The 26,456-nt window shown below is 35.0% G+C and overlaps 1 pseudogene; it reads left to right on the forward strand.

Annotated features, from left to right (window-relative positions):
- Window positions 1-23,374: 23,374 nt before the first annotated feature.
- On the forward strand, window positions 23,375-24,221 carry LOC107895812 (amino acid transporter AVT6E-like; annotated as a pseudogene).
- Window positions 24,222-26,456: the final 2,235 nt, after the last annotated feature.

The following is a 26,456-nucleotide window of genomic DNA, read 5'->3' on the forward strand; positions in this document are numbered from 1 at the left end:
ACACCACGTACCTGCGAGAAGAGACAAACACAACAACAAATACAAAAAAAAAGAAGAAAAAATTGTATTTTTTTATTTTGATTTTTCTTTTCGGCTATAAAGCCAAGAGATTTGATTTTTGTAAGAGGTTACGCACTACGCATACTTAATATTAGAAAAAGGCATTTCCAAAAGCAATTTTTTTCTCTTATGGTGATTTTCTGTCTTTTTGGTTTCTTTAATTTTTGTTGAATCAACTCATTTTACTCTTTCGATTTTTCATTGTTGCATTCAAAAATAAAAGAGAATAAGAAAAGGCGAAGTCATACCTTGCGATTAGGCCATCGATTCTCTTTTGCTTCACTGTAATCAGAGTTTAAAGGGAAATCCGAGGCTAAAAAAGTAATACTTCAAAGCCTGTGAACTCCGGTCGCCGTTCCTAGTGGCGGGCTAGTGTTTTTGAGGGAGAAAACTTAGGGTTCGGCTGAAGGAAGGGGGAATTAGGGTTAGTGTGGCTGAATAGCCAAATTTTAATCCTTTTAAAGGACTGAATATGGCGTCGTTTTGAGCTTGATTCAGTGGCTCCAAAAACGGCGTCTTATTGATTAAACCCGACCCGATCCGTCCCCTTTACCCCTAGGATCCGCGTGTTTCTACAGGGAGGGATAATTGCACGCTAGGTCCCCCCATTCGTGCGAGCATTCAATCACATCTTATGTGTTTTATTTCATTTTTAAAATTGGCTCTATAATTTGCGCATGGTGACAATTAGGTCCACGCTTCAACGCAGCGTTTTGAGACCTGGGATATTGCCAGTTTTGGTCCCTGTGCATTCGTGCGCGTTGAGCTTTAGTCCTTATTCTAATTTCAGTAATTTATTTTATTTATTAGTTGTCCTTTTAGTTTAATCTTATTTTAATTGAGTCCTTTTGATTTGTATAATTCATCATTTTTTTAAATTCACCTAACACTTATTTTTTATATATGAATATATATATTCTTTGAATTATCATGATAATTTTTACCCTTTTTTTTATATAAAATCGTTGTTTTAAAGCTTTTCATATTATATGGTTTTAAGGATTTTGTATGATATATCACTTAAATGTTCTTATATACTAGTATACATATGTAGTTCATGATAAAGTTAGTTTTTATTTTATATATTATTAACCCTATGTTACTATACATACATAATTTCTTTTAAATCTATTTATATATATTTTAAAACCTTATGTATATAAAATATATTTTATCATACATTTTTTTTGTTATTTAAAAACCTTTCATATTTTATATATTCTTTAAATTTTTTTATTATCTGTGCATGGCCAACTTTAAGTATATATTTCATTCTAAAAATATTTTGTACATTATTTGACTCAAATTCCCTTTTTTATAAGGTTTATTTTAATAATAAGTTATGTATATACTTAGTTTTATATATATATATAAATTATTTCAAGTTCTGCATGTGTTATTCGCTTATAATTTTTTATATATAGTTTTTATATCGTTTCGCCTCGTATTAGTTCTTAGAGTTTATATCATTCGGTATATTATGTGGGGTTTTTGGTTTGCATATTGTTAATATTTTATAGTTTTATATTGCGTGTTAGTCTTTTGTGTTGCTCTTTTATCTATGCATGGAAGCTTATTATAATCTTTATGCTTATTTGTTTCTTTAATTAACTATATTACTAGTTTTCATTGTTTGAATTGTAAATGTTTGGATGTGAGCTTAATGTTACTTTGTATATGGTAATTTGCTTTGCTTTATTTATTTTTTCACTATTTCCATTCATTAATAGAGTCCGTTATCCATGTATTTATTCTATACTAGAAACTTTGCCCTTTCGTTCACAAGTATTGCATTATAATTTTCAACTTATTATTCAAAAAATTAATTTTTCCATTTTATTTTAAATCAAATTAATGTGTTTTAAGCTGGTTTTATAATTATTCATTTGAAAATTCCTTAAAACGAAGGCAATGTTTGATGTTTGGAAATTCAGGAAATCGTGCCTTATCATGTTGGGTTTTGATTTCCCGTTTGTCCAAAATAATCAAATATTCCTTTAGAATTTCACTCGTGTTTTTCAAATTCTGAGACAATGCAATGTTCAATGTTTGGAAATTCGGGAATCGTGCCCTATCGTGCTGGGTTTCGATTTCTGGTTTGTTCAAAATAATTGAATATTCCTTCAGAATTTCACTCGTGTTTTACAAATTATAAAGCAAGGTAATATTCAATGTTTGGAAGTTTCAGGAATCGTGCTCTACTGTGTTAGGTTTCAGTTTTTCGTTGGACTAAATAATTGGGCATCATTTTGTAATTTTCAACATATAAACTTTTGGAAGTAAAAAATTTATCGTGTTTTCGAGGGTATAAAGGATCGTGTCTTATCGTGCTGGATGTGATGCTGTATACCTTTGAAACGAGAGAATTCGGACGACCAACTTAAGCCATTCAAATGTTTTAAAAGGAACCATATTTCAAAAATAGCTTTAAATCTTAGACATAAGGACAGTACTTAATCAATTTGGTACCAATTTTGGGCGTAGTGAGGGTGCTAATCCTTCGTCATACGTAACCGACTCCCGAACCCGTTTACTCAAATTTCGTAGGCCAAAATTGATTTAAATGGAATAAAATATTTTATTAAGGTGATCCAATCACACCAAAACAAAAGATTGGTGGCGACTCCACATTTGGGTTTCAAAACGTTTGTCGAAACCCTTTTTTTTATTTTGAAAGCAAAGGGGATCGACTTTTGAAAACAAAAATGTGGAGCCGCCACCAATCTCTTGATTTAGGTGCGATTGGACCACCTATTAAAACGCTTTGTTCAATGAAAAATAAATTTGGTTTAGTTAAAAAAAGGGGTTTGGGAGTCGGTTACGCATGAGGAAGGGTTAGCACCCTCATTACGCCTAAAAATTGGTACCCAATTGATTTGATACTGTCCTCATATCAAAAGTTTTAAAAGAAAAGATTTTCCGAAGTATGATTCTTTTAAAATGTTTGAATAGCTCAAATTAGCAGTAAAAAATCTCTTGTTTCAAAGATATGCGGTTTCATACCTAGTACGATTGGATACGATCCCTTATAAGTTTAAGATGCGATTGATTTTCAACTTTGGAAAACTCATACATTAAATTATAAAAGATTATCCAAATATTTGGTTCACCGGAAAAGTCATACCCAGTACGATTGAGCACGATTTTCCGAATTTCCTAAATATTAGATATTGCCTTATTTCAGAATTTTTGAACAATAAGGAAAATTGAGAATTTGCTCAAAACGCTTTTATTTTTCTTGAAATAACAACGAAACAACTAATATCAATCAAAATATTGAAGTTTGAATCACGATACAACAATATAGGAAAAAAAAAATCAAAGTTACAAACATGGATTACTATACGAAATATTATACAAGTAAACAAAAAGAACAAATTAACATACACACAATAGCAATGAGCTCGCATCCAAGAAACTAATTAGAAAGAAATATAACAAGTTTCGGACATAGATGGACAAAAACTTAAATAATAGTGCAAAAAGCTAATAATCAATATAAAACGATAATACATGAAACAATATGAAAACTAAAGCAACACATAGCATACAAAACAATTTGAAAATAATTTGAAAACTATTAAATATATGAAAATTTACAAAATGAACAACACATGATTGGATTTGAAATAATGTACATATATAAAAATAAAACTAAGATTATGTAAATGAGTATTTAAATATATATTGTGAAAGAAGAAATTTGGAGCCAATAACATAAAAAAAATTAATCTAATTAAAGGTGATAATATACATGCCATAATAGAAAAAATCAATGTATACAATATATAATGGAAATATAATAAAATAAAGGATAAACAATATACATGAAAAAAAATAACAAACCAATCTATAACAAAGCAATATATACATGTAAGGATCTTTAATAACAAAGAAATAATAAAATATGTCTTCTAAAGAATAAGCTATATACATAATAAACAGATTTAAAAGCAATTATATAAAATAACATGGAATTAATCAATGTATATAAAATAAAACCAATTTTAATATAAATTATATATATTAACAATATATATAAGGGTAGTTAAATTAAATATTATACAAAATTTTGAAATAATATAATATATAAAAGGTGATTTTAAAATAATAATTTTGTAATAAAAACAAAATAATTTATCAAGATAATTTAAAATGTATAAAAATAAGAGATAAAAAAATGAATTATACAAATTAAAATGGAAAAAAAACTTAATTGAAATAAAAATCAAACTAGAGGGATAATTAATAAAATAAAAAACTATTGAAATTAAAATAATGACTGAAGCTCAATGCGCGCGAACGTCCAAGGATCAAAACTGAAAATATTCCAGATCCCAAAACATGGCGTTTAGGCGCAGATTAAATTGCAAAGACGCGCAAATTCTATGCCAAATTTGAAATGAAGTAAAGTGGAAATAAGGTTCAATTTAAAGGTCTGCGCGAAAACGAACTAGTCGCGCAATTTGACCATTCGAAGTAAAAGGGCGCGGATCTGGGCCACAAAACGGGTCGGCGTGCGGATCTTCTTCCTCCAGACGGTACCGTTTCATGTTCTGCACAAAATAAGGTAAAAACCTTAAAACTAATAAAAACAAATCAAAATAAAACAAAACCTAAGGTCTATCCCTTATTCATTCGACCGGAAGCTTCACAACCGCCATTTCATCTCCATATTCAACAGACGACGTCAGACGAAAGCTTAATCTGGCCCTATTTGACCGCAAATCCATGAGTTTTTCTAGGCTTTAACTTCAATCCTCATCTAGGCTTCGATTACCACGAAGCAAACAAGGATTTTGAAGCTTCCAAAAAAAAGTTAAGTCTCTCCCCTTTACTTATTTTTTTTGCTTTCATATGTAGTAACAAAGCTTTAAAAAAAATAGGAGCTGAATCCAAAAGAAAATAAAATCTAAATCACCTTTTGAAAAACTGCTCTTGAGATGATTTCTTATTCAAACTTTTCTAGATTTGTACTCATAAAATATGCGTGTGTATTTTCTGAAAAAAACTGATCCTCTTTATAGCTGATTCTCTGGCTTTTTTAGCCGAATCAAGAGAAATAAGAAAAAATAAATAAAAATAAAAGAAAATACAATGGCCTTGGATTTTCTGTTATGCATTTGCTGTCAATTGTTGTATATCTGCTGTGTTGTTTGCTAGTCCATTTTGCAGGTACAAAGGTCGTGGTGTTGCTGACGCGGTGGGACTGTTCATGGGAGCTATAGTAGTGGCTTCCAGAAGCTTCAATTGACTTGGGCCCTGGGAGCTTACCTCGGAGTCAAGCTGTTGGAGCTTGGAGGCTATTGCGGCACGAGGAGACTTCAGAAACCCTTAAGGTTTCTGAAAGAATTTAGACATTGGGCCTTTTGGGTTAATTTTACTTTGGACAAAGGTTTAAATTTGGGCTGTTATTTTTGGGCTTTTGTACTTAGGCTAATTGATCTAGACTTATTTAGGTTTTAAATTAACTCAGGCTCTTTGGGGTTTATTAAGCTATAAATGTAAATGGACTGGAACTATTAAAACATTTGGTTTTATTTATTTTATTTTTTTGGTTTTTGTGTGGACCCAGGCACAAATTGGGTCTTACAAAGTTGATCCCCGTTGTTTTCAAAAATCAAAATAAAAAAATAGTTTCAACAGCTTGGTGACTCCACTGAGGACCCAACAAGAGAGTCAAGCCATAAAATTGATTATTTGTTGTCCTTTTGTCAAAATATTGAAACTTTGTTTTGAAAATCATGATTGCATTTGTTTGTCTGATTGTTATGGTTTGGGTCTTGTAGAATAATATTGCATTGCATTGCATGACCGTTGTGGCTATACCTTTAAGTGGGAGTAAGAAAGTATGCTTTCGTAAGGTTTTCACCTCCGCATTGGCTAGTGGATTGCTTCCTGGATACATCTGTACCTATACTTTCGTGAGATTTTCATCTCTGTATGGTCATAGGGAAATGTATTCCCCTGAATCGAACTCGATCCATATGAGCCTATAATGGGTGAGGATTGAGGAATCTGCTGGTTCAGGTACCTTCTCTTTAGAACCGAACCACATATAGTGAACCTTAAGAGCTACCCTTAGGTAGAGTCATGTTAAGCATTAGTAGTGGCCCATATCTGTGTTCTGATTATTTTTGGTTTCTGTTGGTATCGTATTACTTATATTTGATACTAACTTGTGTTTTGTTTTGATTGTGTTTTGCATGACATTGCATACTAAAGGAGGTGTTAATTCATATTTGATTACTAACTTAGAAGATTTAACATGGAGAATACGGCCGACCTTGCATGGTCAGAGAAGTTACAATCTGAGAAAGAGGATAGCCTGGTAGAAGGATATACATCAGAGTTGCAGGAATTCACTTGCGTCAATGTAACACAAAATAAGTTACAAGAGTTGAGAGATATATGGGCTCATTGGGATGAGGGAACGAAACAGTTGTTCTATCAAAGCTATGGTGATATATCCTACTTGCTAAATATTAAGGTGGACAAGTATCTGTTTCGAGTTATAGTTAAATTTTGGAATTCTGCTTACAAGTGTTTCACTTTTGGGGAAGTGGATTTAGTGCCTACCGTGGAGGAATATACTACCCTGCTCAAGTGTTCAAAAGTTCAAGTTAGAAAAGCTTATGCCAAGGTTTAATGGTCAAACTTTCGTGAAAAAATTGATGAATCTTTCAGGGATGAGTGAGCCTTGGGTCACTGCTCGAATTCAACAAAAGGGGGATAGTAATTGTATCCCTTGGGAGAATTTGAGAGATTTGGTTTTAACATATCCAGATGAAAGAAAGAGGGTCGATATCTTCGCCTTAAGTATCTATGGATTGGTAATTTTTCCTTAAGCTTTAAGGCATGTAGATGAGGCAGTCACTGACTTATTCAACCATCTTGAGAAGGAATCACACTTGTACCTACAATATTGGCTGAGACGTTCAGATCCTTAAGCATTTGTCAGAAGACGGGCGAGGGGCGTCTTATTGGGTGTGCATAGCTGTTGATGGTGTGGTTCCATGGGCACTTTTGAAAGGTAAACAAGGTTTCTTACCGGGTCTTTTCTGAAAGTTATTCCCCGTTAAAGGAAGAGGCAGCCATGCAGAGGAGAGACGATATTTCAGAGGGAAAATGGATGGAAATTCTTCAGAATCTCAAGGAAGAGGACATAGCGTGGAGAGCTCTTTGGATGGTTTCTAATGAAATCCTATATCGATGCGGGAATTTTGATTGGGTACCATTGTCAAGAATTTGTAGAGCTACTGGGTATACTCCATTGCTTGCATTAAAGCAATATAAATTGAGGCAACTTGTACCCACAACTTACGGGCTTGCTCAGTGTGAATTCTCCTATAAATGTGACCACTATAAGAATAAGGTTTGGGAACTGCCTGATGCTTGGAAGCAAACTCGTTGGATGAAGAGGTTGGCTGTCGGTTCCATGGTGACACCTGAATACAATGGATGGTTTAGGAAAAAGGTCAATGATAATATTCCTACGCCAAGTTTAGAAGATACTCGACCTATGGAAGAACAATTACAAGTTGCCCCATCAGAGTTAGAAATTATAAAACAAAATTTTGAGAAGAAGAGTTTTGAGCTTGGGAAGAAGATCGAATAGTTAGAGGAAGAAAAGATGCATCTGAGATTAGATGTAGACATTCAGAGGTCAGAGGATGAGAAGTGGAGAAAAGGGAAAAGTAAGGCCAAAGAGGATCTGGATAGTTTGAAGGCAGATTATAAGAAGTTATGCCTGTCTATGAGGACTGCTGGGTTAGGTAAAACTTCAAAGCAATCGCGCCAGCAAATTCGAGAGGAAAAGATCAAAGCCGACCGATGGGAAAGGAAATTCCGAGAGGCTCAGGCATGAAATGAGGATTTAGAGAAGAGTCTGTTAGAAAGTAGAAATGAACGAGGTGAATTAAGGGTTAAAGTGGCAGAACTCGAGAAGTCTATTCATCAGTACCAAAGCCGTAATACCGCAATAGAGTTGAGAGTAAGCTTGAGTAAGGTAGAAGAAATGAAAAGCAAAGTAGAAGAATTAGAAGTGTCATTACAAAGCTGTGAGATGCGGATTCAATTTTTCGAAGCAAGTGAGGAGCGTTGGAAGAACAGCTTCACCATGCGCAAGACCAAGTCAGAAACAGGGATTACATTATGGGAGAAGTCGTAATCCAGATTTAGGAGGTAGCCGATTACTTGCAAATTTTAGCGGTACAAGCGGACATACTGAGCGTGAAGTACGAGCTAGAGTCAGATCGGGGGCAGGAGCTAGCCTCGTTGCTTAGGAAAATTAAGGCTCTGAGCATTAGGGTGAAGTCTTATTTGTAACTCAGTTTTATGTAAAGAATTTTATTTTCTAGTAAAGTTTTCTAAATGGAATTGAATTAAAATCAATGCCTCATTTGCATTCATGCATTTGTATTACATTACAATATGCATTAAAGGTCATAAAAAGATTCTAATTAATTAATAATTATTTCAATAATCTGGAAACCAACGAAAACCAACCAAGTACGCACCCTTACGGTACAAGGAAAAAGACCAAATCAATGGACAAAAAAAATGCAAAAGGACACGTAGGAACAAATGCAGTCACAGATGCAAGAACAGCTAACCAAGATTCAACAAGAGATGAAAGATCAAATGATGGAATCCCAAAGAAAGATATGAGTCAGTTATCCCAATTGCTGATGGGAAGAATGGATAAGGGAAAGGGTCCGATAGATAATGTAGGGAAAATAATGAAGACCGTCAATATCCTCCTGGCTTTACTTCAATACATGTACCGACACAACCTGAGATTAATCTACAAAGACCATTTGTTATGATTAGACCTCAACAGATTCAGGCTGGAGCTTCGATACCAATAAATTTCCAAGCTGGCTCAAGCTTTAACCCTGTCAATAACCCGAATTACCCACTTGTTCCTGATTTGGATGAAGTTACAGAAGAGGAAAAGGCAAAAATAGAATCACAAAAACAATTAGAGGAATGGTGTAAATGGTTGGAGGAAAAATTCAGAGCAATGGAAAGTGCTGATAGTTATCATGGAATTGACGCTAAGGATCTGAGTTTGGTCCAGGCTTAGTCCTTCCTCTCAAGTTCAAAATGTCGGAATTTGAGAAGTACAATGGAATGAGCTACCCTGAAGCTCATATTACCATGTTTTGCAGAAGAATGACTGGGTATGTTATCAACGATCAACTATTAATTCATTGCTTCCAAGACAGTTTAGTGGGGGTAGCATCTAAGTGGTACAATCAGTTGAGTTGTACCAAGATTAGTTCGTGGAAAGATTTGGCCCAAGCGTTCATGAAGCAGTACAACAATGTGACGAATATGACTCCTAACAGGATTACTCTATAGACTATGGAGAAGAAACCAAATGAAAGTTTCAGACAATATGCGTAAAGATGGAGAGAAGTTGCCATACAAGTTCAGCCGTCGCTTTTAGAAAAAGAAACCATGATGCTCTTTATCAACACCTTAAAGTCCCTGTTCATTACACACATGCTGGGAAGCGCCACAAAAAGCTTCTCAGATATGGTAATGACTAGAGAAACGATTGAGAATGCAATAAGAAGTGGAAAGATAGAGGCAGAAGAGAATACCAAAAGGCTAGCCCCACGGAAAAAGGAAAATGATGTGAACAGTACGAACATAGGGTACTCAAAATCATTTATTGTTAATCAGCCGAGAGCAGTGACTACTGGGAGTCAAGGTTCGTTAAGACAAGAGTCTGGCACAAAGAAAAACAATGAGAAGCTTCAATTTATGCCTATCCCAATGTCATATAAGGAGTTGTATCAAAGTTTATTCGATGCACATGTGGTGGCCGCTTTTTACTTAAATCCATTACAATCTCCATACCCCAAATGGTACGACGCAAACGCTCAATATGACTACCATGCAGGAATTTCGGGGCATTCAATAGAAAACTGCACTGCCTTTAAGAAAGTCGTTGAAAGACTGATTAAAGTGGGCGTTGTGAAGTTTGATAATGCACCTAGTGCAGAAAATCCGATACCTAATCACACCGATGGCGAGATAAACACGATAAGTGAAAATATGGGGAGAAAGGTCAAGACAGACATTACTGAAGTGAAAACTCCTTTGAAATGGGTCTGGAAGGAGATGGCAAAAAGGAGATTAGTTATTTCGAATTTGAAAAGGTGCGACGAAGGGATAGAGAGCTACTGTGAATTCCACTATGAAGAGGGGCACGGAATTCAAGAATGTGAAGAGTTTAGAGCTTTGATTCAGGGCTTGATGGACACCAAGGAGATAGAATTTTATGAAGAGGTCAAAGAGGAGGGGTGTATATATATGTCAGAATCAACGTCGAAGGGCTCGAAGGTCAATTATCCTGTGGTTATCATTTCACGTTCGAAAAATGAGGTGGGAATTCAAATGACGCCGAAGGTTATAATTCAGAAACCAACAGTTTTCTCTTACAAAGACAACAAAAGGGTCCCTTGGAATTATGATTGTAATGTGACAATCCTGGGGAAGGAGAGTTCAGCTAAGGAGGATCAAGATATAGGTTCTCACACGCATAGTGGAAGACGCTATGATTTGGTGAATGCTTGAACAGAACCTGTAAAAAGAAAAGCTCCGATAGCGAAACTAAAGAAGGGAAAAGCTATTGAGTCTAAGATTCCTGTCAATGAACCAGTAAAAGAGGAGGAAGCTAAGGAATTCTTAAAATTCCTAAAACATAGTGAATATAGTGTGGTAGAACAGTTGCATAAACAACCAGCTCACATATCTATACTAGCTTTGCTCCTAAGTTCAGAGGTCCACCGAAATGCATTGATGAAAGTGTTAAATGAGTCATATGTGGCTAATGACATCTCCGTCAATAAGTTGGATCGGTTGATGAATAACATAAGTGCTGATAATTTCATCTTCTTCAACGATGACGAAATACCACCAGGAGGTATGGGGTCCACTAAAGCTCTGCACATCACTACTAGAGGCAAATGATACACATTGCCAGGAGTCTTGATAGATAATGGGTCGGCATTAAATGTATTGCCCTTGTCTACATTAAATAGATTACCTGTGGATAGCTCACACATGAAGGGGTGTCAGAATATAGTGCGGGTATTTGATGACACAGAGAGAAGAGTCATGGGGAGAATAGAAATACCTTTTTTGATTGGTTCAACTACATATGAGGTGGAATTTTTGGTTATGGATATCAAACTCTCATACAACTGCCTCTTAGGAAGCCCTTGGATACATTTAGCAGGGGCAGTGCCTTTATCATTGCATCAGAAGTTGAAGTTAGTATCAGAGGGTCGGTTGGTAATGGTAAATGCTAAAGAGGATATCATTGCAGTTGTAAGCAGTGATGCACCATATTTGGATACAGATGACGAAGCAATCGAATGTTCTTTAGAATTTGTTAATGTGACATTCATTATTGAGGGGAGCAAGATTCTGACACCGAAATTATCCAAAACTACAAGGATGAGTCTACAGTTGATGGTTGGAAGAGGAGCTTTACCAGGAAAGAGGCTTGGAAGACATCTCCAGGGAAGGATTGAAGTTCCAATGTTGAAAGACAAATGTGACCATTTTGGTTTAGGGTTTAGGGCAGATGCAAGACAAAGGAAGAAAGAATTAGAAAAAAGGCAGGAAAGAAGAAAGGTACTATTGAGTGGTGAAGAAATCAAGTGGGAACCCATGGTGATCCCTTACATATCAGAGAATTTTGTATTGAAAGGGATTATTCATCCCGAACGAATGACGTCGAGGAAAAAATACATCGAAGAAATGTTGAAAGATATTCACATCAATGCCATATTGGAAAAAGCGACTGAAGAAGGGACCTTGTCAGATATTCATCCTTATGAACCCGGGAGTGTTCTAGGCAACTGGATTGTAGAAGACATTCTTGTAGTATTTAGAGCTTACTCAGAGTAATGTCCAAAACACACTTATTACTCTAGGCCTAGGAGTAATAAGGATCTTTTGTGAAATAGGCTTATGTTCAAAAACGTTATTTCAATGAAATGCACATTTATCATTATTTTAAGTGGATATTCTTTTATTCTTCTCATTTCATTCATAATCATAAATAATTGCTCCCAGATTATTTTGGTCCTTTGGATACTTTTCCAAATATTCTTTTGTTTTTCATTCATGATCATACTATGCAGATAAGTATTCTTAGATTCTTTTGGTTCTTTGTATCTTCCTTTATCCTCATAACAGGTCTCCAGATATCAATGATATGAGCGACACTGTTAACGACTCAGAGTCTCTTTTTGAGCAAGATATGTGTATAGAGGATTCTCAGGATTTCGAAGATGACCAAGGCTGTAGCCTATCTCCTGATTTGTTAAGGATGGTAGATTAAGATGAGAAGCAAATCCTGCCTCACAAAGAGTCTGTAGAAATTATGAGCCTAGGAGAGGAATAAGAGGTGAAGACTGAAACTTGTATCACCATGGAGACGAAGCGAGACCTTATCAAATTACTTCAAGAATTCAAAGATGTATTCGCATGGTCATACCAAGATATGCCCGGGTTGAACACTGATATCGTGGTGCATCGACTCTCCATAAAGGAAGAGTGTAAGCTAGTTTAGCAAAAACTCCAAAGAATGAGGCCCGACGTCTTATTAAAAATAAAAGAAGAGGTTAGAAAGCAGTTTGACGCCGGATTTCTAAAAGTAGTAAAATACTTAGAATGGGTAGCCAACATCGTCCCCGTCCCTAAAAAAAGATGGAAAAGTACGAATGTGTATAGACTACAAAGATTTGAATAAAGCCAGCCCAAAAGATAATTTCCTACTGCCTCATATTGACACCCTAATGGACAATACGGCAGGGCACTCACTGTTCTCCTTCATGGGCGGTTTCTCTGGATACAACGAGATCAAGATGCATCCTGAAGACATGAAGAAGACCACATTTGTAACCATGCAGGGCACATTCTGCTATAAGGTGATGCCATTCAGACTGATGAATGCAGGGGCAACATATCAAAGGGCTATGGTAACCCTATTCCATGACATGATGCACAAAGAAATCGAAGTTTATGTCGATGATATGATCGCAAAGTCCCGAACAGAGAAGGAGCGCGTACAAGTCCTAAGAAAATTGTTCTTAAGGTTGAGAAAATTCCAACTAAAGCTCAATCCAGTAAAGTGTACTTTCGGAGCCAGGTCCGGAAAGCTGCTAGGATTCGTGGTTAGTGAGAAAGGGATTGAGATCGACCCAGATAAAGTTAAAGCCATACAAGAGCTATCGCTGCCGCGTACCTAGAAAGAAGTTTGAGATTTTCTAGGAAGATTAAATTACATCGCTCAGTTCATTTCACAACTAACCGAGAAATGTGACCCCATTTTTTGCTTCCTTAAGCAACATAACCCAGGTGTATGGGATGAAGAATACCAAAGGACTTTTGACAAGGTCAAGCATTACTTATCCAATGCTCTGGTACTGACACCACCTAACCCAGGTAAGCCATTGATACTATATTTGGCAGTATTTAATAATTCCATAGGATGCGTACTTGTCCAGAATGATGAATCAGAAAGGAAAGAAAGAGCTATTTACTATCTTAGTAAAAAGTTCACTGAATGTGAGACAAGGTATCCGCCAATAGAAAAGTTGTATTGTGCCCTGGTTTGGACAACCCAAAGGTTGAAGCAATATATGTTGTATCACACTACTTGGCTCATCTCAAAACTGGACCATTTGAAGTACATGATGGAGTCAACGGCTTTAAATGGAAGGATGGCCCAATGGCAAATTCTGCTCTCTGAATTCAACATAGTCTATGTGAACCAAAAAGCAGTAAAAGGGAGTGCAATAGCAGATTTTCTAGCCAGCAGAGCTTCGGAAGATTATGAGCCCTTGAACCTTGATTTTTCGAATGAGGACCTGATGTGTGTCACAACGACTGAAGAATGTTCTCCAAAAGAACTTTCCTGGAAACTATACTTTAATGGAGCCTCAAACGCCTTGGATAATGGAATCAGAGCAATCTTGGTATCTCCAAACGGAGATCATTATCCATTTACTACTAAATTGGATTTTGATTGCACGAATAACATGGCAGAATATGAAGCGTGCATCATGGGTATCCGTGCAGCCATAGAACGTAAGATTAAAGTGTTAGAGGTGTATGGAGATTCTGCGCTAGTGATTTATCAACTCAAGGGAGAATGGGAGACGAGAGATCCCAAGTTGATTGATTATTGAAAATTGGTCCTTGAATTGATTAAGGAGTTCGATGACATCACCTTCTGCTACCTTTCCACGGGATGAAAATCAGATGGCTGATGCTTTCGCTACCTTAGCTTCCATGATTATGGTGAACAAACAAGAAGATGTCAAACCCATCTAGATGAGTATTTATGAAACTCCAGCTCACTATTACAATATTGAAGAAGATGATGAAAAAGATTATCACCTTTGGTATCACGATATATTGCCCTATGAGAGGAATCGAAAGTACCCAGACCAGGCAACCAAGAATGATAAAAGGACGCTGAGAAGAGTGTCCATTGATTATGTCTTGAATGGGGAGAACCTATACAAAAAAAGAAAGGATCAAGTGCTATTGAGATGCGTGGATGCTGTAGAGGCTAAGAGAATCTTAGAAGAAGTCTATGAGGGCGTCTGTGAGACACACGCTAATGGCTTCACAATGGTCAGACAAATTATACGATTCGAGTATTACTGGTCCACCATGGAAGGAGATTGTATCAATTACGCCAAGAGATGTCATAAATACCAAATCTATGGAGACAAAATTCATATGCCTTCTTCGCCTCTGCATGTCATGACTTCCCCATGGCCTTTCTCTATGTGGGTTATGGATGTGATTGGACCAATATCGCAGAAAGCTTCTAATGGGCATCGATTCATCTTCGTGGTTATTGACTCCTTCACCAAATGGGTAGAGGCCACTTCATATGCCAAAGCTACAAAATCAGCAGTGAGCAAATTCTTAAAAAAAGAGATTATATGTCGATATGGAATGTCGGAGAGGATCATATCTGACAATGCATTAAACTTGATTAATAGTATGATAGCGAAGGTTTGCAGTCAGTTCAAGATCAGACACCACAATTCGTCACCGTATAGCCCGAAAATGAATAGGGTAGTGGAGGCAGCCAATAAAAACATTAAGAAAATTGTGGGGAAGATGACTGAGTCCTACAAAGATTGGCATGAGAAGTTACCATTTTCCCTCTTTGCTTATCAAACATCAGTCAGAACCTCTACTGGGGCAACACCTTTCTCTTTGGTCTACAGAATGGAAGCGACTTTGCCAATTGAAGTCGAGATCCCGTCCCTTTGAGTGTTGTCAGAGTTGAAGTTAGATGAAGCAGAATGGATACAGTCTCGATATGACCAGTTGAATTTTATTGAAGAGAATAGGCTAAGAGCTATTCAGTATGGTCAGATGTATCAAAAAAGAATGACACGGGTTTATGACAAAAAGGTTCGCCCAAAAGAGTTTCATGAGGGAGATCTAGTTCTGAAAAAGATCCTTCCTATCCAAAAGGATTTTAGAGGAAAATGGATGCCCAATTGGGAGGGGCCTTATATGGTGAGAAAGCTTTCACCGAAGGAGCATTAATCCTAACTGAAATGGATGGAAAAAATTTGTCCAATCTTAGGAATTTGGACTCCATCAAGAAGTACTACACTTAAAGAGGGAAAGACGCCAAAGTGAAAATCCGAAAAGGGCACTTTAAGACCTTCCTTTAAAAAAAAAAAGAGAGGCCAAGGTGAAAAATCGTAAAGGTCACCTTGAGACCAAAGGGGATTTGATTTGAAAACCCAAAAAGGGCGGCTCAGATGTTGATCAAAGATGAGAAAAGTGATGGTCTTGCTATACCTGAATTGAAAAGGGAAAGGGTATGCCACATCTTAGGGTATTTACTAAGTACTTATTATCTCCTAAACACATGTCAGGCTCAAAATGGTCTTCAGGAAGTTCGTACAGAGAAACTCAGGCTAGGATATCAGAGGCACCTAGTCTTCACATTAGTCATAATAAATCAGCTACCTTTGAAATATTTTTCTTTTCAAGATATGCATCCCCAATAGATTTTTATTTTTATCTTCGATAATTTATTCAAGTTATGCCCTAATTAAATTTCATTCTTATCCATTACTATGATTTGATGCAAGCATGTTGCATTGAAATAATGATTAATGGACTAACAGTACTTTCACAAAACGAGTTTCGCATATTACCTTGGAAACCTTCTAATTAATACAAGAATCTGAAACAAAACTGTTATTTAGAACTCACCAAGCTTAAGGAAATATTTGATTGGGAATGGTTTAAGTTGAGACCGTCGCTTTGGATTTTTGTTCCAAAATGGTGATTGAACAAAAAGACGAGATATTACGTCAATGATGCAATCTCGATGAGAAATGATCAGTATAAAAGTAGGTCACTCTCGAGAAAAGAAAAATGATATTTTACATTCATAAAAGTATTAGGCACACACGTCTGGCCATGACACCTGAGGAATGGTGTAACGGATTAAATTGATAAGGAAAAATTCAGATCCTACAGCCGTGAGTTGTAGTGGGGTGGATAGAAGAGACTGTAGGTTCTATCTCCCTAAAGATGCAGTAGAGAAAACAAGTTGAGCAAACACTGATCTTCTGCCCAAGATACCAGCCGAGCAAAGAAGACAGGATAACACATCAGTGGCAAAACCTTGATGAACGTTGAGCAATGACAATCCAAATATTAAAAAGGGATCATTCTCACGACATTTTGTATTCATGCAAATATCATATACACCTAGTTAGGAGCATTCGATTCATTCTGATCAAAGCATCCTAATCATTCAGCATAGACATAGTTCTATAAAATCGATTCTACAGGTCATGTTCCCCAGAGAGCGGCGTAACAAACCGGTGAAACCATAAATCCTATACCGTTGAAATTATAGTAGGTCGATTTAAGTCATCATAGTAAACCTTATCTCTCTGAAGTTGCAGTCGAGCAGGTTGAAGTAACAAGTCGCATCTCCTTGAAGTTGCAGTGAAACAGACTGTAGTTAACAGATCTTATCTCCCTGAAGTTGCAGTAGAGCAGATCGAAGCCGCAGACCTTATCTCTCTGAAGTTGCAGTAGAGTGGGTTGAAATAGTAAGTCTCATCTCCTTGAAGTTGCAGTGGAGCAGATCGAAGTCGCAAACCTTATCTCTCTGAAGTTGCAGTAGAGTGGGTTGAAATAGCAAGTCTCATCTCCCTGAAGTTGTAGTGGAGCAGACTGAAGATTGCAGATCTTGTCTCCCTGAAGTTGCAGTGGAGCAGATCAAAGCCACAATCCTTATCTCTCTAAAATTACAGTAGAGCAGGATAAAATTACCCAAGTCTCATCTCCCTGAAGTTGCAGTGGAGTAGCCTGAAGTTAACAAATTTTATCTCCCTGAAGTTGCAGTGGAGCAGATCGAAGCCACAATCCTTATCTCTCTGAAGTTATGGTAGAGCAAGATAAAAATACACGAACCGTATCTCCCTAAAGTTGCGGTGGAGCAGTTGCAGTAGAGCAGATTAAAAACTACAAGGCTAGTCTCTCTAGATTTACAGTAGAGTAGATTGGAGCGACAATTACTATACCCCTGAAGTTGCAAAGGATTGGAATAAGGCTACCTTGAAGAAGAAGAGCATCAAAGAAGTCATGATTCAGCGAGACCGGACAAAATTGGTCCTCTTTGAAGTCTTTGCTCTATTCTCGTTACACAACAATGAGCAAAGAGGGGCATCTGTAAGGCCCAATTTTGGCCCAGGCCCGTGCAAACACAAAAAAAAAGAGAGAATAAATTATAATAAAATATAAAGTCCATTTACATCAGCCAATTGACAAAACATCAATCCAATTACAGTCCAAAAATTCAAGGCCCAAGTGGCCCAAAATCAAAACAGTTTCGGAAACCCTAGCAACAAGGAGCACCGCAGTCCCCAGCCCACAGCGCCGTACGGCCTCCTAGAGTCATAGCCATGCCCACGCCTCCGTATGCCAGCGCACAGTCCCCGTACACGCGCCACGCACACCACGTACCTGCAAGAAGAGACAAACACAACAGCAAATACAAAAAAATAGAAAAAATTGTATTTTTTTTATTTTGATTTTTCTTTTCGGCTATAAAGCCAAGAGATTTGATTTTTGTAAGAGGGTACGCACTACGCATATGTAAGAGGTTACACACTACGCATACTTAATATCAGAAAAAGGCATTTCAAAAAGTAATTTTTTTTCTCTTAAGGTGATTTTCTGTCTTTCCGGTTTCTTTAATTTTTGTTGAATCAACTCATTTTACTCTTTCGATTTTTCATTGTTGCATTCAAAAATAAAAGAGAAAAAGAAAAGGCGAAGTCATACCTTGCGATTAGGCCGTCGATTCTCTTATGCTTCATCGTAATCAGAGTTTAAAGGGAAATCCAAGGCTGAAAAAGTAATACTTCAAAGCCTGTGAGTGTCGGTCACTGTTCCTAGTGGCGGGCTGGTGTTCTTGAGGGAGAATACTTAGGGTTCGACTGAAGGAAGGGGGAATTAGGGTTAGTGTGCCTGAATAGCCAAAATTTAGCCCTTTTAAATGACTAAATAGGGTGTCATTTTGAGCCTAATTCAGTGGCTCCAAAAATGGTGCCGTATTGATTAAACCTGACCCGATCCGTCCCCTTTACCCTAGGATTCGCGTGTTTCTGCGGGGAGGGATAATTGCGCGCTAGGTCCCCCTCATTCGTGTGAGCATTCAGTTCCATCTTATGTGTTTTATTTCATTTTTAAAATTGGCTCTATAATTTGCACATGGTGACAATTAGGTCCATGCTTCAACGCAGCGTTTTGAGACTTGGAATATTGCCAGTTTTGGTCCCTGTGCATTCGTGCGTTTTGAGCTTTAGTCCTTCTTCTAATTTCAGTAATTTGTTTTTTTATTAATTGTCCTTTTAGTTTAATCTTATTTTAATTGAGTCCTTTTGATTTGTATAATTCTTCATTTTTGTAAATTCACCTAACACTTATTTTTATATATGAATATATATATTCTTTGAATTATCATGATAATTTTTACCTTTTTTTTATATAAAATCGTTGTTTTAAAGCTTTTCATATCATATGGTTTTAAGGATTTTGTATGATATATCTCTTAAATGTTCTTATATACTATTATACTTATGTAGTTCATGATAAAGTTAGTTTTTATTTTATATATTATTAACCCTATGTTACTTTACATACATAATTTCTTTTAAATCTATTTATATATATTTTAAAACCTTATGTATATAAAATATATTTTATCATACATTTTTTTGTTATTTAAAAACCTTTCATATTTTATATATTCTTTAAATTTTTTTATTATCTGTGCATGGCTAACTTTAAGTAGATATTTCATTCTAAAAATATTTTGTACATTATTTGACTCAAATTCCCTTTTTTATAATGTCTATTTTAATAATAAGTTATGTATATACTTAGCTTTTGTATATATATATATATATATATTAATCTTTATGCTTATTTGTTTCTTTAATTAACTATATTACTAGTTTTTATTGTTTGAATTGTAAATGTTTGGATGTGAGCTTAATGTTACTTTGTATATGGTAATTTGCTTTGCTTTATTTATTTTTACACTATTTTCATTCATTAATAGAGTCTGTTATCCATGTATTTGTTCTATACTCGTAACCATATTTTGGTACCATATTTCAAATGTTTTAAAAATGTTTTAAAAGGAACCATATTTCAAAAATAGCTTTAAATCTTAGACATAAGGACAGTACTTAATCAATTTGGTACCAATTTTGGGCGTAGTGATGGTGCTAATCCTTCCTCATACATAACCGACTCCCGAACCCGTTACTCGAATTTCGTAGGCCAAAATTGATTTAAATGGAATAAAATATTTTATTAAGGTGATCCAATCACACCAAACAAAAGATTGGTGGCGACTCCACGTTTGGGTTTCAAAAAGTCAATCCCCGTTGTTTTCAAAAATCAAAATAAAAAAATGGTTTCGACAATTTTTAAATAAAAAAGTATAGTGACTCAATGTCTCTAAATTAAAGTATAGGGGCTAAAATTTAAAGTTTAGAAAAGTACATAGATTTTTGGTAAATCCAAGTTATGCTTATGTATTTTATTATGTCACAGTTTAGATTATAAGTTTTAAATATTCGTTTGATAAATGAATTTTAAATTTTTGTTGCAACTTCTTGAAGTTGATAATTTTTTTTAATAAAACACATCTATATTTAAGTATTGTTTAGTTGGTACTTATTAATATACCTGAATTTATTGATAGTTTTAATTTTTTAAATTAGTACATATTCTTTTTAAAGAAGGCGCACTACAGGAAAATAGGGCTTTAGCGGCGTTTTTAGTGGCGTTTGAACAAAAAACGCCGCAAATATTTTACATTCGTGGCGTTTGCAATAGAACGCCGCAAAAAATAGAGCAATAGCGGCGTTTTTGATCCAAATGCCGCTAAAAACTGAGCAATAGCAGTGTTTTTGGCCCAAATGCCGCTAAAAACTGTACAATAGCGGCACTTTTGGAAAAACGCCGCTATAGGTCGAGGTTTTAGCGGCGCTTCTGGAAAAACGCCGCTATAGATCGAGGTTTTAGCGGCGCTTTTGGAAAAACACCTCTATAGGCCGATGTTTTAGCGGCGCTTTTGGAAAAACGCCGCTATAGGCCGATGTTTTAGCGGCGCTTATGGAAAAAAGCCGTTATAGGCCGATGTTTTAGCGGCGCTTTTGGGAAAACGCCGCTATAGGCCGATGTTTTAGCGGCGCTTATGAAAAAACGCCGCTATAGGCCGATGCCGCTATAGGCCGATGTTATCGGCGCTTTTGGAAAAACGCCGCTATATGTCGATGTTTTAGCGGCGCTTTTGGAAAGATGCCACAAAAAAGTAATTTAGTTTATGGGCTATGGTTTAGTGTTTAGGGCCTAGAGTTTAGGATTTGAGATTTGGGGTTTGGAATTTAGAGGTAAATATGGTAAACTACTTAACTTGTGTATCTTGGATTTTTTTATAATATAAATCTAAATAAGATAAATATAAATTATTATTTTAAAAAATAGGTACATATATATGTTTTAGGGGTTATGCTATTAGGGATTAGAGGTTATGATTAATGATAAAAAAATTAATTTATTTTAGAGTTTTGGTAAGCATTAAGATTCTATTTGAATTACTTTTGTCCCTTGTTATATATATATTAAACTTCTATTATATATTAAGATTATAATATATATTTAGGGTGTAAGTTTAGGTTAAGGGTTTAAGGAAATGATACTATTAGCTAGCTAGAAATTAACTGAAGAACATTTGGATTTTACTAAGATTCAAGCTATTTTGTATATACTCATATTATTTAATATAAGAATATAAACATATATACATGTGTGTTTTAATTTGTACTACACTAACATTGGCCACACGAATTCCAAAAAATATGTCTACGAATATTATGGTTTAGGGTTAACAGTTTTTAAAGTACACTTTATAGTTTGGGCTTTATGGTCTAGGAGTTATGGTTGGTTTAGGGGTTACCGAATGGTTTTGGGGTTTAACGTTTGGGGTTAGGGGTTTTGTGTTTGTGGTCTAAGGTTTAGGGTTTAGAGTCTGAAGTTTAGGGTTTTAAATTTAGAGTATAATTTTGGATTTTAATGTAGAAGATAAATGTATATAAGATAAATATATATAAATTATTATTTTAAAAAATATATAAATATATATATATGAAAAGTGGTTTAGTGTGCAATTGTGTACATGAAATGTAATTTGATCTAGATCTTGTAAAATATTTAATTAATTTTGATATAATAAATAGCATCATGTTTTTATTTAATTAATTTATATGCATACATAATATGTATTTTAAAATGTGTATTAAATCAAAAATAAAATTTTAACTATAGTTAGGGTTTAATTAGAGTGTAAGTTTATAGTTTGAGGTTTAAAGTTTAAGGTATATTATTATTGAAGACTGAACCAATATTTAGAATTTTATGATATTCTTGTGAATTTGTACTAAACCTAATATATTGAAGATTGAAATATATATTTTGTACATCACAGTAACATTATTTAGATATAATTTAAAAGAAATTCTAAATATATATAGTTTTAAATTTTGATCAATTTTTATAAAATATTCACGTATTAGCGGCGTTTATACATAAAACGCCGCAAAAGATAGGAAATAGTGGCGTTTTTTTAGAAAACGCCATAAAACTTCAATATACATTAGAGTAAAACGGCATCGTTTCCTCTGAATAGTAGCGGCTTTAGCGGCGTTTCTAATATAAACGCCACAACTCGTATTAGAACGGCGTCGTTTTGTTGTGTAGATAAAAGGGCGTTAGTGGTGCTTTACTGAAAACGCCGCAAAATGGCTCATTACCGGCGCGTTTCTGAAAACGCCACAAAATTTCCTTATTTGAAACGGCGTCGTTTTTTCTCTCCTGTGGTTTATGCCCTTTACCCAAAATCAATTTCGATTTTTGCTAAGTAATTTTCCCCATTTATCTCTTCCTTCCCTAAATCCCTAAAACAGAAAATCCCTCTTTCTTTTTCCCCAAATCATCCCCTAATTCCCCAAACCCGAAATCCCTAACATTTTTCCCAAGTCCCCTTCTTTTCCCTTAATCTGTTCCCCCATCCCCAAAATCCCTAATTATTTTCCCTTTCCTCTCGTCGACGGTGATATGCTTCATATTTAGAGTTTTAGCCCAATGATCATCAACTGAAAAACATACAAGAAGAAAGCCCTATCGATTCATTTTATCAACAAATCAGGGTTAGTTGATTCGTACAAAGCTCAATTTCTGAATGTTATGAAAAAGTAGCAAAGCACTTCTCTCTCACTCGATTTCGTCTGAACCAGAACCAGAAGAGCCAACTCTTCATACGTCAACTATACATCGATCGATCCCAAACTTTCTGGTAACTGCTAAGCCATATCGCTTTTTTCTTTCACTTTATTCGTTGGGTCCTTGAAGCTTCAACAGTATTTCTTTTCTTTCCTTAAAATATCGTCAATGATGAACTGGCGGTAAGGTCAGCCTATTGAATTCGAAAATATTACTTAAACCAAAAGTCACCTTACAGAACACTGAATTTAGTTCAACTATGGTCTAAACCAATTAATCTAATCCTTCAGTTTTTGCGTGTTAAAGCAACTCAACTTTCGTACTTGGGGCGTTTGTTTTGTTTTGTTTTGTTTTCCTTGTGTGGTTTTGTTTGTTTGTTTTTTAATGTATTACTTGCCTTTTTTTTTGGTTTGAAATGGTTTGAAATGGGTTTGATCTGGATGGTTATACCCTTGTTTTAAGTAAACCCAATACCGGGTCTGGTGTTTCTAGTGCTGTTTTTAACTTAACCACCACAATTATTGGTGCTGGAATCATTGCTTTAGCTGCTACTATGAAGGTTCTGGGGCTTGTTTTAGGGAATTTTTTGGATAAACCTGGTTGGGATTTTGTCTGAAATTAGTGTCGAGATGTTGATTAGGTTTGCAGTTTCTTGTAAAGCTAGATCTTATGGGGAAGTTGTGCAAATTGCAATGGGGAGAACTGCTAGGGTTTTGTCTGAGATTTGCATAATTGTCAACAATGCAGATGTCCTGATAGTTTATTTGATTATTATGGGTGATGTTATGTCTGGTTCGGTTTGTCATATTGGGGTTTTTGATAAGTGGTTAGGACATGTTTTTTGGGATCATAGGAAGTTATTGGTTTTGGTTGTTATGGTTGTTTTTCTTGCTCCACTTCGCGTGTTAGATAGGATTGATTCATTGAGCATGACTTCGGCTGCTTCGGTAGCTCTCACTGTTGTTTTCGTTGTGGTTTGCTTTATTGTTGCATTCATTAAGCTTATTGAGGGGAAGATAGAGGCTCCAAGGATGAGCCCAGATTTTACGTTCCCTGATTAAGCTTATTGGATCTACTATGATCCCAAATATATGGACAGCTTTCAAATTTACTGGAGCAACAATAGCTGTTTCCTTAGGTTTTACGTTCCCTGCTCTAATTGCATTGAGGATAAGTCAGCAAGAAGAGAGCATGAGCTTGAGCAGAGTAGAAAAATTTTTGTCGTGGTTAATGTTAATACTGGCTGTGATAGTTAGCATTGCTGGGATAATAGGAAATATTTATACCAAATTGCAATGATAATATGTATACAATGTAACTTACTGTCTTTTAATGGTATTGAGCTTGGTCCTATTTCTCCTCACAATGGTCTTCATTAGGGTGACTGTTACTTACTGTCTTTCCCTAGAATTTTAACTATGATTTTTAGTGGAAAATCCGGCAACTTCGGTTATTCCAACAAAACCAGCCCTTTGTCCCCTTATTTGTCTCTCTTTTATATTTTTCTCTATTTTTTTCTTAATTCGGATTTTTAATTTTCGTTCTCATGATACCATTGTTGACGTAGCTTTATTTTTAGTAATTCTTGTAGCTTCTATTTTTTTATCATTTTATTTGTTTATTCCTACCTGTTATTAGCAAATATAATTAATATTATACCAATCATTAAATATTGTTTATTTTTAGAACTCATTTGATTGTTTTGTCGACCAGAAACAGACTTCTGTTCTTCAAATGCAATGAGTAGGGAAGTCTCTCGACATTATTAGAGATCAATCCCAAGCATCTCCAAATAAACCCTCAAGAAAACATTTCCAATTCAATCAAGGTAAAGATTGTCTTCCCTAACATTTATGTTTCTTTCAACATGTTTTTCCTTTTATGTTTTTTATGTTTATGATGAAAGATTCAACATCTCTAGAAACTGAATCATACATTTTTTCTGCTAGGATTAGCAATCTAGTATGAATCATGTAGAAGCTTACTTATCTTTTATTTGCAAGAAACAGATTTAGGTAATGGAAGATGTATGCCTGTGTGTTTGTGCCTCTATATATGTATGTATTTGGTACTAGATGAAAGCTTTACTCCAGTTCTGAAATATAGACCAGGTTTTGCATACATTGATAATTTTCTGGCTCTTTTCGTTCGAATACATGGTTCTCTTGAAACTAAATGCTTAGGTACTTTCTGCCTATTCTGTGATTCTTATTAGATAAGTTATAAATCAACAGTTATGTTAGTTTTGATCAAGGCCTCTGTAAACATAAAGTTGGTATTCTGGTTAGGAGAAGTTAATGTTTATTAGTTTTGTGGAGTATGATTCTGCACATGCAAAGTTGGTTTGTTTAAAGCTGTGCATTTTCATGTTTACATACTAATGGTGATTCCATTTTTGTTTTTTAGATGTTCTTTTGGTCTGTTTTCATGTTTCTATCCAACTTATGTGTTTACTGTGCAGTTTTGCCATATTTTTCTAAGGTGTATAGCTTTATTGGCAGTGTCTTTGATCCTGGTACAAGTGGGCACTTGCAAAACTGATATAGGTAAAGTTTTTATATTTGCTTAAACTGAAATATATTTGGTGCTACTCTTATAATCTTACATCTGTTCTAGATACTATCGAGCACCTGAATTAATATTTGGTGCCACTAAATACACCACATCCATTGGCATTTGTTCTAGGTACGTACAAGTTTCGTTGCTAAAATTTTTCCTTATTTCTATGCATTTTCACTTTAAATTACATAATACATAATTCTTTTTTGACTCCAGCCTCTGTTTGCTGGTGAGAGTGGAGTAGACCAGGTACGTTTTATTAAGGTAGGCTTTATTTCAAAATTCTAATCAATAATAGTTTTATCATGATGATTTTGGAAAAATTAATATTTTGGGGTTGCGATTTTGTAAAGATTTAATTGCTAGTTCTGTTTGGAGTAGAACTATTTTGTTTCCAAATTAATTTTAAATATTTGGTTCAACTTAATTATTATTTGATTCAACTTAAGTATGAATAGGTATGAATTAATTTTATTACCGTGTAGCTTGCTTGTCCATTAAAATTACAACAATACCTGACCTTCTCTCCAACCTTATTTTAAATATTTTAAAGATTCAAAGTATATAGGCTGGAAACCTGACGGGTTGCCTTATATCGAGCTGCAAGATATAATGGATCCTCCCTAGGTGTAACAACGCCACGTATGATGAATCTTAAAAAATTCAAAAAGACTTGAAAAAAGTTCTATCGAGCTCATTTACTATTGAATATTTATATAACCTTAATTTATTTCCAATTTACTTATAAAAATTAAACTACGATTCTTTTTTGATATTATTATATTCAAATTACTATTTTTTATATTAATAATGTTTTAGTTTAATATTTAATATTTTTAAATTTCTTTAAAAGTTATAACTACTTTTTATCAAAATTACAACAATACCTGACCTTCTCTCCAACCTTATTTTAAATATTTTAAAGATTCAAAGTATATAGGCTGGAA

The sequence above is a fragment of the Gossypium hirsutum genome, chromosome A04 (genome assembly GCF_007990345.1).
Source record: "Gossypium hirsutum isolate 1008001.06 chromosome A04, Gossypium_hirsutum_v2.1, whole genome shotgun sequence".
NCBI lineage: Eukaryota > Viridiplantae > Streptophyta > Magnoliopsida > Malvales > Malvaceae > Gossypium > Gossypium hirsutum.